Source organism: Salvelinus namaycush, chromosome 41 (genome assembly GCF_016432855.1).
Source record: "Salvelinus namaycush isolate Seneca chromosome 41, SaNama_1.0, whole genome shotgun sequence".
NCBI classification, from domain to species: Eukaryota; Metazoa; Chordata; class Actinopteri; order Salmoniformes; family Salmonidae; genus Salvelinus; species Salvelinus namaycush.
The window spans coordinates 19,129,298-19,142,141 of NC_052347.1; the positions used below are offsets into that span (position 1 = coordinate 19,129,298).

General features: G+C 43.6%; 1 pseudogene; it reads right to left on the reverse strand.

Annotated features, from left to right (window-relative positions):
• Positions 1–8,586: 8,586 nt before the first annotated feature.
• Positions 8,587–12,530, reverse strand: LOC120034269 (annotated as a pseudogene).
• Positions 12,531–12,844: the final 314 nt, after the last annotated feature.

The window sequence follows — 12,844 nt, forward strand, 5'->3', positions numbered from 1 at the left end:
CCAGTGGGTCAGAAGTTAACATACACTCAATTAGTATTTGGTAGCATTGCCTTTAAATTGTTGAACTTGGGTCAAACGTTTTGGGTAGCCTTCCACAAGCTTCCTACAATAAGTTGGGTGAATTTTGGCCCATTCCTCCTGACAGAGCTCGCACACGTTTTTTCAGTAATGCTCACAAATTTTTGATAGGATTGAGGTCAGGGCTTTGTGATGACCACTCCAATACCTTGACTTTGTTGCCCTTATGCCATTTTGACACAACTTTGGAAGTTTGCTTGGGGTCATTGTCCATTTGAAAGACCCATTTGAGACCAAGTTTTAACTTCCTGACAGATGTCTTGAGATGTTGTTTCAATATATCCACATAATTTTCCTACCTCATGATGCAATCTATTTTGTGAAGTGCACCAGTCCCTCCTGCAGCAAAGCACCCCACAACATGATGCTGCCACTCCCGTGCTTCACGTTTGGGATGGTGTTCTTCGGCTTGCAAGCCTCCCCCTTTTTCCTCCAAACATAACGATGGTCCTTATGGCCAAACAGTTCAATTTTTATTTTATCAGACCAGAGGACATTTCTCCAAAAAGTACGATCTTTGTCTCCATGTGTAGTTGCAAACCGTAGTCTGGCTTTTTTAATGGAGGTTTTGGAGTAGTGTCTTCCTTGCTGAGCGTCCTTTCAGGTTATGTTGATATAAGACTCGTTTTACTGTGGATATAGATACTTTTGTACCTGTTTCCTCCAACATCTTCAGCATCTCCAGCATCTTCCTCCGGGTCCTTTGCTGTTGCTCTGGGATTGATTTGCAATTTTCGCACCAAAGTACGTTCATCTCTAGGAGACAGAACGCGTCTCCTTCCTGAGCGGTATGACGGCTGCATGGTCCCATGGTGTTTATACTTACGTACTATTGTTTGTACAGATGATCGTGGTACCTTTGCTCCCAAGGATGAACCAGACTTGTGGAGGTCTACAATTTTTTTCTGAGGTCTTGACGGATTTATTTAGATTTTCCCATGATGTCAAGCAAAGAGGTACTGAGTTTGAAGGTAGGCCTTGAAATACATCCAAGTGTACAACTCCAATTGACTCAAATGATGTCAATTAGCCTATCAGAAGCTTCTAAAGCCATGACATAATTTTCTGGAATTTTCCAAGCTGTTTAAAGGCACAATCAACTTAGTGTATGTAAACTTCTGAACCACTGGAACTGTGATACAGTGAATTATAAGTGAAATAATCTGTCTGTAAACAATTGTTGGAAAGATTACTTGTGTCATGCACAAAGTAGATGTCCTAACCGACTTGCCAAAACTATAGTTTGTTAACAAGAAATTTGTGGAGTGGTTGAAAAACAAGTTTTAATGACTCCAACCTAAGTGTATGTAAACTTCCGACTTCAACTGTATGTGTTTAAAGTGTGCCTGAGCTTGTGCTATTAAACCATTCATCATAAATACATTTGGTTGTCTGTGCTCCATGGGGAAGTAGTTTTTGTACAGCTCTCCCACCACACTCTCTTACTGTGTGTTCCGGGCACAGTAATACACTGCTGTGTCATCACTCTTCAGGCTGTTCATCTGTAGGTACAGCTTACTGCTGGAGTCATCTCTGGAGATGGTGAATCTACCCTGAAATGACTGGGAGTAGTAAGCAGTAGTGCTATGACTATAAGCTATCCACTCCAGTCCTTTCCCAGGAGCCTGTCTGATCCAAGCCATCCAGTAGCTACTGAAAGTGAACCCAGCGGCTGTGCAGGTCAGTTTGTGGGATTCTCCAGGTTTTCTAACCACTGGTCCAGACTCAGTCAGTGTCTGACCCTCTATGGTTGCCTGGTTTGGTTCTCAATCAGAGACAGCTGTTTATTGTTGTCTCTGATTGGGAGCCATATTTAAGGCAGCCATAGGCTTTTGGTGATTGTGGGTAATTGTCTATGTTCTATGTTGCATGTGTGCACTTAGTTCGTTTTAGCTTCACGATCGTTTGTTATTTGTTCGTTTAGTAAGTGTTTGTTTTTCTTCATTAAAAGAAGATGGCTTTCTTTCACGCTGCGCCTTGGTCCACTCATTCGTCATATAACGGTCGTGACAGAATTACCCACCAAAAAAGGACCAAGCAGCGTGTCAAGCAGCAGCAGGAGCTATATACACAGGATTCTTGGACTTGGGAGGAGATACTGGATGGGAAGGGACCTTGGGCACAACCGGGAGAATATCGCCTCCCTCGTGAAGAGCTGGAGGCAGCTAAAGCCGAGAGGAGGCGATATGAGGAGGCAGCACGGAAGCAAGGCTGGAAGCCCGTGAGTAAAACCCAAACATTTCTTGGGGGGGGGGGGGACTACAAGGGAGTGTGGCGAAGTCAGGTAGGAGACCTGCGCCAACTCCCTATGCTTACCGTGGAGTGCGAGAGTACGGGCAGACACCGTGTTATGCGGTAGAGCGCATGGTGTCTCCTGTACGTGTGCATAGCCCGGTGCGGGTTATTCCACCTCCCCGCACTGGCAGGGCTAGATGGAGTATTGAGCCAGGTGCCATGAAGCCGGCTTAATGCGTCTGGTCTCCAGTGCGTCTCCTCGGGCCGGCATACATGGCACCAGCCTTACGCATGGTGTCCCCGGTTCGCCTACACAGCCCAGTGCGGGTTATTCCACCTCCCCGCATTGGTCGGGCGACGGGGAGCATACAACCAGGTAAGGTTGGGCAGGCTCAGTGCTCAAGGGAGCCAGTACGCCTGCATGGTCCGGTATATCCGGCGCCACCTCCCCGCCCCAGCCCAGTACCACCAGTGCCAACACCACGCACCAGGCTTCCAGTGTGTCTCCAGAGCCCTGTTCCTCCTCCACGCACTCGCCCTATGGTGCGTGTCTCCAGCCCGGTACCACCAGTTCCGGCACCACGCACCAAGCCTCCTGTGCATCTCCAGAGTCCTGTGCGTCCTGTTGCTGCTCCCCGCACTAGCCTTGACGTGCGTGTCCTCAGCCCGGTACCTCCAGTTCCGGTACCACGCACCAGGCCTACTGTGCGCCTCAGCCGGCCAGAGTCTGCCGTCTGCCCAGTGCCGCCTGCACTGTCCGTCTGTCCCGAGCCGTCAGAGCCGCCCGTCTGTCTCCGAGCCGTCAGAGCCGCCCGTCTGTCTGTCCCGAGCCGTCAGAGCCGCCCGTCTGTCCCGAGCCGTCAGAGCCGCCCGTCTGTCCCGAGCCGTCAGAGCCGCCCGTCTGTCCCGAGCCGTCAGAGCCGCCCATCTGTCCCGAGCCGTCAGAGCCGCCCGTCTGTCCCGAGCCGTCAGAGCCGTCCGCCAGACAGGATCAGCCAGAGCCGTCCGCCAGACAGGATCAGCCAGAGCCGTCCGCCAGACAGGATCAGCCAGAGCCGTCCGCCAGACAGGATCAGCCAGAGGCGTCCGCCAGCCATGACCAGCCAGAGCCGTCCGCCAGCCATGACCAGCCAGAGCCGTCCGCCAGCCATGAACAGCCAGAGCCGTCCGCCAGCCATGACCAGCCAGAGCCGTCCGCCAGCCATGACCAGCCAGAGCCGTCCGCCAGCCATGACCAGCCAGAGCCGTCCGCCAGCCATGACCAGCCAGAGCCGTCAGCCAGCCATGACCAGCCAGAGCCGTCAGCCAGCCATGACCAGCCAGAGCCGTCAGCCAGCCATGACCAGCCAGAGCCGCCAGCCAGGATCCGCCAGAGCCGCCAGCCAGCCAGGATCCGCCAGAGCCGCCAGCCAGCCAGGATCCGCCAGAGCCGCCAGCCAGCCAGGATCCGCCAGAGCCGCCAGCCAGCCAGGATCCGCCAGAGCCGCCAGCCAGCCAGGATCCGCCAGAGCCGCCAGCCAGCCAGGATCCGCCAGAGCCAGCCAGCCAGGATCCGCCCCTCAGTCATGAGCTGCCCCTCAGTCATGAGATGCCCCTCAGTCATGAGCTGCCCCTCAGTCATGAGCTGCCCCTCAGTCATTAGCTGCCCCTCAGTCCGGAGCTGCCCCTCAGTCCGGAGCTGCCCCTCAGTCCGGAGCTGCCCCTCAGTCCGGAGCTGCCCCTCCGTCCAGTGGCGCCCTCTGGGATGGTATTCAGTCCGGGACTCGCTGTTCCAGAGGCGCCACCAAAGCGGGTAGTGACTATGGTGGAGGGGGGTCCACGTCCCGCACCCGAGCCGCCGCCATAGGAAGGCCCACCCGGACCCTCCCCTTCTGTGTCAGGTTTTGCGGCCAGAGTCCGCACCTTTGGGGGGGGGGGGGGGGGGTACTGTCACACCCTGGCGTCTGTTATATTGATTTTCTTTATTAGTTTAGTTAGGTCAGGGTGTGACATGGGATGTTTGTGTGTTTTGTCTAGTTTAGGGTGTGTGTATTGTTTAGGGGGTTTTGTATGGGGTTGTGTTCAGTAGAGAGGTTTAGGAAAGTCTATGGTTGCCTGGTTTGGTTCTCAATCAGAGACAGCTGTTTATTGTTGTCTCTGATTGGGAGCCATATGTAAGGCAGCCATAGGCTTTTGGTGATTGTGGGTAATTGTCTATGTTCTATGTTGCATGTGTGCACTTAGTTCGTTTTAGCTTCACGTTTGTTTTTTTGTTCGTTTAGTAAGTGTTTGTTTTTCTTCATTAAAAGAAGATGGCTTTCTTTCACGCTGCGCCTTGGTCCACTCATTCGTCATATAACGGTCGTGACACTAAAGGTCACATCTCTGCTCTTCATGTTCCATGTGTCCCCAGATAATGGCTTTGTACAGCTCTGGCCATGGTTTGTATCATTGTGGGAATTGCGAGCACAGTAATACATGGCTGTCTTCAGTCTGAAAGTTCTTCCCTTGTAGAAACACTGTGCTACTGGAAGTGTCAGTTGTGTAGCCAATTTTACTTTTAAGTGGGTCTATGATGCTGGTAGTCCACTGCCAGTTCCGCAAACACCATAACCAATCCATTCCATGGTTTTGCCCTCAATGTCAAATCCAGTTAGTACAATAGCTAGCAAGAGTATAACCAGAGGTCTTACAGGAGATGGTAAAGGTGTAATGAATACTCAGGGAGAAAAATGTGCAGATTAACTCACAGAGCGCACCAGGTGTTAATTTCACCTTCGAAGAAGGCAGGAATCGTGGTCACAGGCAGGCAACGGTCATACACAGGAAGGCAAACAGGCAGGTGAATCAAAACTAGGACTGAAGGCTATAACTGTTTTTCACAAAACGAGCTAGGAAAAGGCTTAGTAGAGTGAAAACTAACAATACCTCACAAAGGCACAAACAGAATGAACTGAACTAAATAAGGTGCTGATGAGACCATGTGAGTAACTAACACAGGTGAAATCAATGAACAAAACAGACAGTTTGTGTCCAGTGGGATGACTCTTGATACTAGCAAAACCTATTGCCAATATTTTTGCATCACAAGACAGAGGTGATAGTGGTCTCCAGTTATTTAATTGCATTAGAAGTCAGATATTCATTTCCATCATGGTCCATAATAGATGATCTTGTATGTCACCAGTGATAAGTATGGATTTCATACAGTGGGTGCTTGTGAACGTTTTGCTCATAATGGAGGGAAACAGATGATACATCTGTTTACATATTTCCTATGTATACATTCAGGAACATTAAACTGCAACTGAGAAGTAAAGTAAATCTCTGTGTTCATGAGTCCCATCATCTACCCAGAAGGTGGGTTTTTGTACAGGTCTGGTGCTGATTTGTATCACTGTGGAGGGGAGCACAATAATACACAGCTGTGTCTTCAGTCTGCAGACTCCTTTTGAAAACAATGTGATGCCGTTTTTCAGTGAATCTTTATAAGCTGTGTCTCCAGAATTATTGATATATCAAATCCACTACAATGTTTTCCCTGCAGTTGAATCCAGAATGTAGTAACACTAGTAACAGAATATGAGACCTTACAGGAGAGGGTCAGTAGTTGACCTGGCTGGACAGTCATAGAGGCTGGCTGAGTGAGTTAATAACTCTGTACACCTGGGGAAAGAAAATAATGATCAACGTCAAATACACAAAATAGCAACATGTTACACTTACACTATATCAATTCTAGTAGTTGTGTTGAAGCCAGTTTTATACTACAGGCAATTTTCTTTGTTTTGTCTTTCCTCCAAAATCCCAAGAGACTCACAAGAGACAGCTGCCAGCATCAGCAGACATGTGGGAACATGGCTTGTGTTGGAGCTGAACTGGTGGGAGCTGCTCTTCTCTACTTGTGGTGGATGAAACATATTTAAGACACTATAAGACACTTTAAGACACGTTTTGACAAACAAAAGCATTTTGAATCAACATCCAAATTATACTTTTTTCTTGCAATAAAATGTATTATCAGAGCCTTCATCAATACTCGTCTTCATTTTATTCATATGGAGAGAGAGTGCCCCCTGTTGGTGCATCAACAACACTAGCAACATGTATTTAACAGGTGTATCATTGTGTTATTATTTGATACATCATTAGAATTGTTCCTCATGTATCCCCTTGTCATGGTCTACTGGTCATACCATACGTGTGTCTGTGTGTTTGTGCACGTCCTTCCTTTCTCTAGCAGATGGTTTTTGTACAGCTCTTCTCATTAGTTTAACCATGGTGAGTCTCTAGCACAGTAATACACTGCAGAGTCCTCTGGCTTCAACTGGCTAATGTGCAGATAGAAATTACTGCTGTCCTTTGATGCAGTGAATCACAGAAGTCACAGAACACAGAAGTGTTAATGGATATTGACTATGTGGAATAAAGCTATAACCGGAATATAATTTTTAGTTGCAGGTTAGGTGTCACGATCGTCTTGAGGAGAGAGAGAGGACCAAGGCGCAGCGTGTGGAAAATACATCTTCTCTTTATTAGAAGAAGGACAACGAAACAACAAACGTGAAGCTATCAAAGACTAAGTGCAAACATGCAACATAGACACAGACAATTACCCACAAAACCCCAATGCCTATGACTGCCTTAAATATGGCTCTCAATCAGAGACAATGAACCACAGCTGTCTCTAATTGAGAACCAATCTAGGCAGCCATAGACATAACTAGACAACTACACTAGACACTACAAAAACACATACATTCCCCATGTCACACCCTGACCTAACTAAAAAACATAAAGAATACTAAGGCCAGGGCGTGACATTAGGAGAAATTAAGCAGCATGTAAGGAGAACTTACATAGCAGGTTAGAAGAACTTACTCAGAAGGTTAAGATAATTAAGGTTAGCAATAAGGTAAGTGTTAGCTAAAATGTTCTCCTAACCTGCTGTGAAAAGTCACTTCCGGTCATAGCTGTACTCCATATTGTCACAACCGTGTTAATGGTCTCCAGTTTTTTTGTTGGATATATTTTATTGAAAACATATTTGTTATTTGTGTCTTTTTCATAATATATAACACAAAAAACCTTATTGTTCGGTATTGTTCGGTATCACCTTTTTATGAATGATTAAAACGTATAATGGATCATGCATGAGTTAATTGAATGTTTAGTAGACATCAATTAGAATACCATCAAGGTCTGGAGTCATCAGTCGGGAAGGAGTATAATTGGCAAACATTTCAAATATTTAGTTCCAGCACCGCCAGGGATAAATAGGGCTTAAATGAATTTACACATTTGAAATTGAGAAACATCTGTTCTATTCTATTTAATGAGTCCTATTATACAATGAATCACTGCGGAAGGGTTTTTATACAGCTCTGTTGGTGGTTTGTATCACTGTGTCCGCTTAACACAGTAATACACAGCTGTCTTCAGTCTGGAAGTTGTTCCCTTGTAGATACACTGTACTACTGGAGATGTCATAACTAGAAGTGATCTTGATCTTTAGTGTCTACAGTGGAAGTACTACTACTGCATGTATAACCAACATACTCCAAAGCTTTGCTTTCAGCTTGTCGTATCCATGCAGGACAATAAGACGGTATAGAAAACCCTGAGAATTTGCAGGAGATGCTAAAAGACTCTCCTGGTTCTATAACCACTGGACCAGACTGGATGAGTTCAATATCACAGTATACACCTTTATGGAGAAACACACATCAATACACATCATTGTCAGTTTTCATCTGAAATTTGAAATGATCAATCCAGAGTTGTAATAAATCTCCATTTGTATTAACAGAGAGACTCACAGGAGGCAGCTGCCAGCAGTAATAGCAGAGATGCAGGGAACATGGTTTGTATTGAAGCTGAACTAGTGGGAGCTGCTTTTCTGTTCTCTCCATTACTCAGAGGGCACTGTTTAAGTAGGGAATCAGAGGGAGAGTTTGCATTGACATGGAGAGATGGTGGGAGACAGTATATAAGAGGGTATATAAGAGACACTTCAGGAACATCACCACTATTACTGGACACAACCTTTACAATGTGAAAACTCAGAGACCCTTTTTAGATTATGTTTGTGATTTTACCACCTGAAACTAAATAATTTTGTTAATCCACATGTTCAAAGAACTCTTTGGCATACATACATAGGCAACAAAAAAGTAGATAAGGATGAATGATAAATGGTCCAAAAAAATTAAGGAGCAGCTACATGCATATTTTTTTTCTAAAAGAAAACTTATAGATGAATGATTCTTATGAACTGAAATATTACACTATACTTCAAAACATTGCAGATCCTCCATCAATTAACTAAAGTATTGAGACATCAGTAAAATGAAGATAATGGGATATCTCTTGGCGTATCATCAACACTATAACAACATATCTAACAGGTGTGTTATCTCTGTGTCACTGTGTGATGATACTGTATGTGAACATCTATCACGGCCAGATGTGTGTGCATGTGCTTGTACAAGTACATCCTTTCTATTCCAGATGGTTTTTGTACAGATTCTTCCATTAGTTTAACCACTGTGACTCTCTAGCACAGTAATACACAGCTGTGTCCTCATTCATCTGTAGGTACAGCTTACTGCTGGAGTCATCTCTGGAGATGGTGAATCTACCCTGGACTGACCGGGAGGAAGAGATTGGACTACTACTGTAGACCTGCTAATAAAAACAATCCACTCCAGTACTTTCCTAGGAGCCTGTCTGATCCAAGCAATCTCATAGCTTCTAAATGTGAACCCAGAATATGTACAGGTCAGTATGTGGGATTCTCCAGGCTTTTTAACTACTGGTCCAGACTCAGTCAGTGTCTGACAATGAACACCTGTTGAAATGGAAGGCGTAGACATTTTTGAAGATAAAAGCTAACGTGTCAATTTATTTCCTTCATAAACGTATAATGCGGCTGCATATCCTCACCTGTTAAATATACTGTCAGTAAGAGTATTCCTGTGGTAGGAAACATGGTGATCTTTTTGGTTCTCTAAAGGTAGTTGACAGTCCTCAGCAGAAAAAAGCCTAAAGATGGAGGACTGTTGAGTTTTGCATGAGCTCCTCTTCACTGGGAGGACCAATCAAAGGAAGCTTTGATAAATACCCACTGATCAACTGGTAGGCCATCTTGAGATGTTCTGTTTTGATAAGATTTGTTTAATTTTTTGTATTTTTATTGAAACTTTATTGAACTAGGCAGGTCAGTTAAGAACAAATTATTTTTTACATTGAATCACCCACACCATTATTTACTGATGTCTTATTTGCAAGATACAAGATACTGCTGTTTATATTCCTATTGATGGTATATATTTTTATCAGGTAAATTGATGGAGAATACATTTTGCATTTGCAACATTAACTCTGATCAAGCATTGTCAGGACATTAAAAAAAAATTAAAAAAAATTAAGCTTTATTTTATCAGGGAGTCATACTGAAACCAAGTTGTCTTTTACAGATGAGCCCAGAATTACATAAATTACACAATAAAAAATATACATACAAAATGCAAGCATAAAGAAAAACAAACACATTCATCATTTAAAAGGTGCTCAGTCAGCTTTCTAAAATGCTCTAGAGGCACCATAACATCACATTTAAGAACATTTTGAAGATTGTTCCACAAATAAAGTGCAAGAAAATTAAAGTTGATTTACCTAACTCAGGAGAGACCAAAGGAATTTCCAGAGTTAGCCATCCCTGAGACCGGTTGTAGTAACTCCTATGTCTAAAGTTTAGTAATGATGTTAGGCAAAGTGGGATTTTATGTAAAAGGTCTTTATAAATGAAAACATAGCAAAGTATCAACCTTAGTATGATGAAGGGAATACTTCTGAAACAACGACTGAATCAATCCAAATTAAAATTGTAATACATGTTTAATAGTGAGGGTATTGAGTTATACTTATATCTGTTCATATCCTACAGTAGTCCTATGTTATGACTAGTGACTGATACTACATCTAGTTCATACAGTCATCACATCATAGTAGGATGTATTTCATGTAAAGGCTAAGATCGCCCACTCCGGTAGGTACATATAACTCCAACCTTTTATGGGGTAGGTGAGTTTTTGTACAGGTCTGGTGCTGTTTTGTATCACGGTGGGTAGCGAGCACAATAATACACAGCTGTGTCCTCAGCCTGCAGACTGGTGATGTCTAAGTACAGTACATTACTACTGTCTCTGGAGATGGTGAATCTGCTCTTAAAAGAGGCTCCAGAGTTGATGGATCCACCACCCCAAATGATCCCAATCCACTCCAGTGTTTTCCCTGGCTGATGTCGTATCCAAGCTGTACCATAGCTTGTCAGGGCATAACCAGAGACTTGGCAAGATAGTTTCACTGGCTCTCCAGGAGGTTTGAGTTGAGCAGGGGAGGAGGTCAGACTAATGCTGTGTAGATCTGAAGGAGATGGGAGTGTAGAGAAAGAGAGATGAGAGGAATTCATCAAAAACTGTCACAATAGCAAAACAACTGACTAACACAATGGTAAAACAACTAACACAATGGTAAAACAACTGACTAACACAATAGCAAAACAACTGACTAACACAATAGCAAAACAACTGACTAACACAATGGTAAAACAACTGACTAACACAATGGTAAAACAACTGACTAACACAATAGCAAAACAACTGACTAACACAATAGCAAAACAACTGACTAACACAATGGTAAAACAACTGACTAACACAATGGTAAAACAACTGACTAACACAATAGCAAAACAACTGACTAACACAATAGCAAAACAACTGACTAACACACTAGTAAAACAACTGACTAACACAATGGTAAAACAACTGACTAACACAATGGTAAAACAACTGACTAACACAATGGTAAAACAACTGACTAACACAATGGTAAAACAACTGACTAACACAATAGTAAAACAACTGACTAACACAATAGCAAAACAACTGACTAACACAATAGTAAAACAACTGACTAACACACTAGTAAAACAACTGACTAACACAATAGTAAAACAACTGACTAACACAATGGTAAAACAACTGACTAACACAATGGTAAAACAACTGACTAACACAATAGTAAAACAACTGACTAACACAATATCAAAACAACTGACTAACACAATTGTAAAACAACTGACTAACACAATAGTAAAACAACTGACTAACACAATAGCAAAACAACTGACTAACACAATAGTAAAACAACTGACTAACACAATAGTAAAACAACTGACTAACACATTGTTTGGTGTTCTGTATACAAAGAGACAAACAATATATGAATGGCTGTGGGTTGCTTTGATGTATTGATGTATTACATCTATAACTGGACACGACCTAAGCCAGAGACCCTCTATCGGTTATCTTTTTGAATGTGAAGGGGGGATATGAAACACTACATTAAAGTATTAGTTAATACTTGAGGTGGATGAAACATATTTAATACACTTTACTTTCATTTTGACAAACTGTAAAGTATATTTAATCGACATCCACATTATATTTCTTTCCTGTAATAAAATGAAATAGCAGACCATTCATCAGTACTGGTCTTCATTTTATTCATATGGAGAGAGAGTGCCCCCTGTTGGTGCATCAACAACACTAGCACCATGTATTTAACAGGTGTATCATTGTGTTATTATTTGATACATCATTAGAATTGTTACTCATGTATCCCCTTGTCATGGTCTACTGGTCATACCATACGTGTGTCTGTGTGTTTGTGCACATCCTTCCTTTCTCTACCAGATGGTTTTTGTACAGCTCTTCTCATTAGTTTAACCATGGTGAGTCTCTAGCACAGTAATACACTGCAGAGTCCTCTGGCTTCAACTGGCTCATGTGCAGATAGAAATTACTGCTGTCCTTTGATGCTGTGAATCTGCCCTGTACAACTGGGGCATTGCTCTTACTCCCGTCAGAATGATAGTAAATTATCCTTTTCCAGGTGCTTGCCGGATCCAGTGTATTCTGTAGCTGCTTAGAGGAAATCCACTACAGGCACGTGAGTTTGAGGGATCCCCCGGGGGTCCCCTGGACTGACTGCTCAGCCTGTGTGAGTACGACCTGACAGTGGACACCTGAGGAGGGAGAGGAATGACAGGTCAGATCAATCAAGGAGTCACATCACTATAATAACAACACAGGTTATACTGATCAGACTACAGGCAGGAACTCACAGGAGGCAGCTGACAGCAGCAGCAGCAGCAGAGATGCAGGGAACATGGTTTGTGCTGAAGCTGAACTGATGGGAGTTGCTCTTCTCTACTCTCCAGGACTCAGAGGGACGTACAGCGACTCTCAGATACAGAGAGGTTTTATATAGGAGGTAGATGGAGAGAAAGCAAAGGAGGATTCGTCGAATTTGCATAAGGAGAGGATATATATAATTAATGGGAATATCTGTAGGGGGAAAAATATGTAATAACTGTGCAAGCTATACATAGTGTAATGTGTTCTCCATGTAAAAAGCCAGACTGATACTGGAGGATAATGTTAGGAAGGACTCTTATACATTGAGCTTTACACTCTGCCAATAT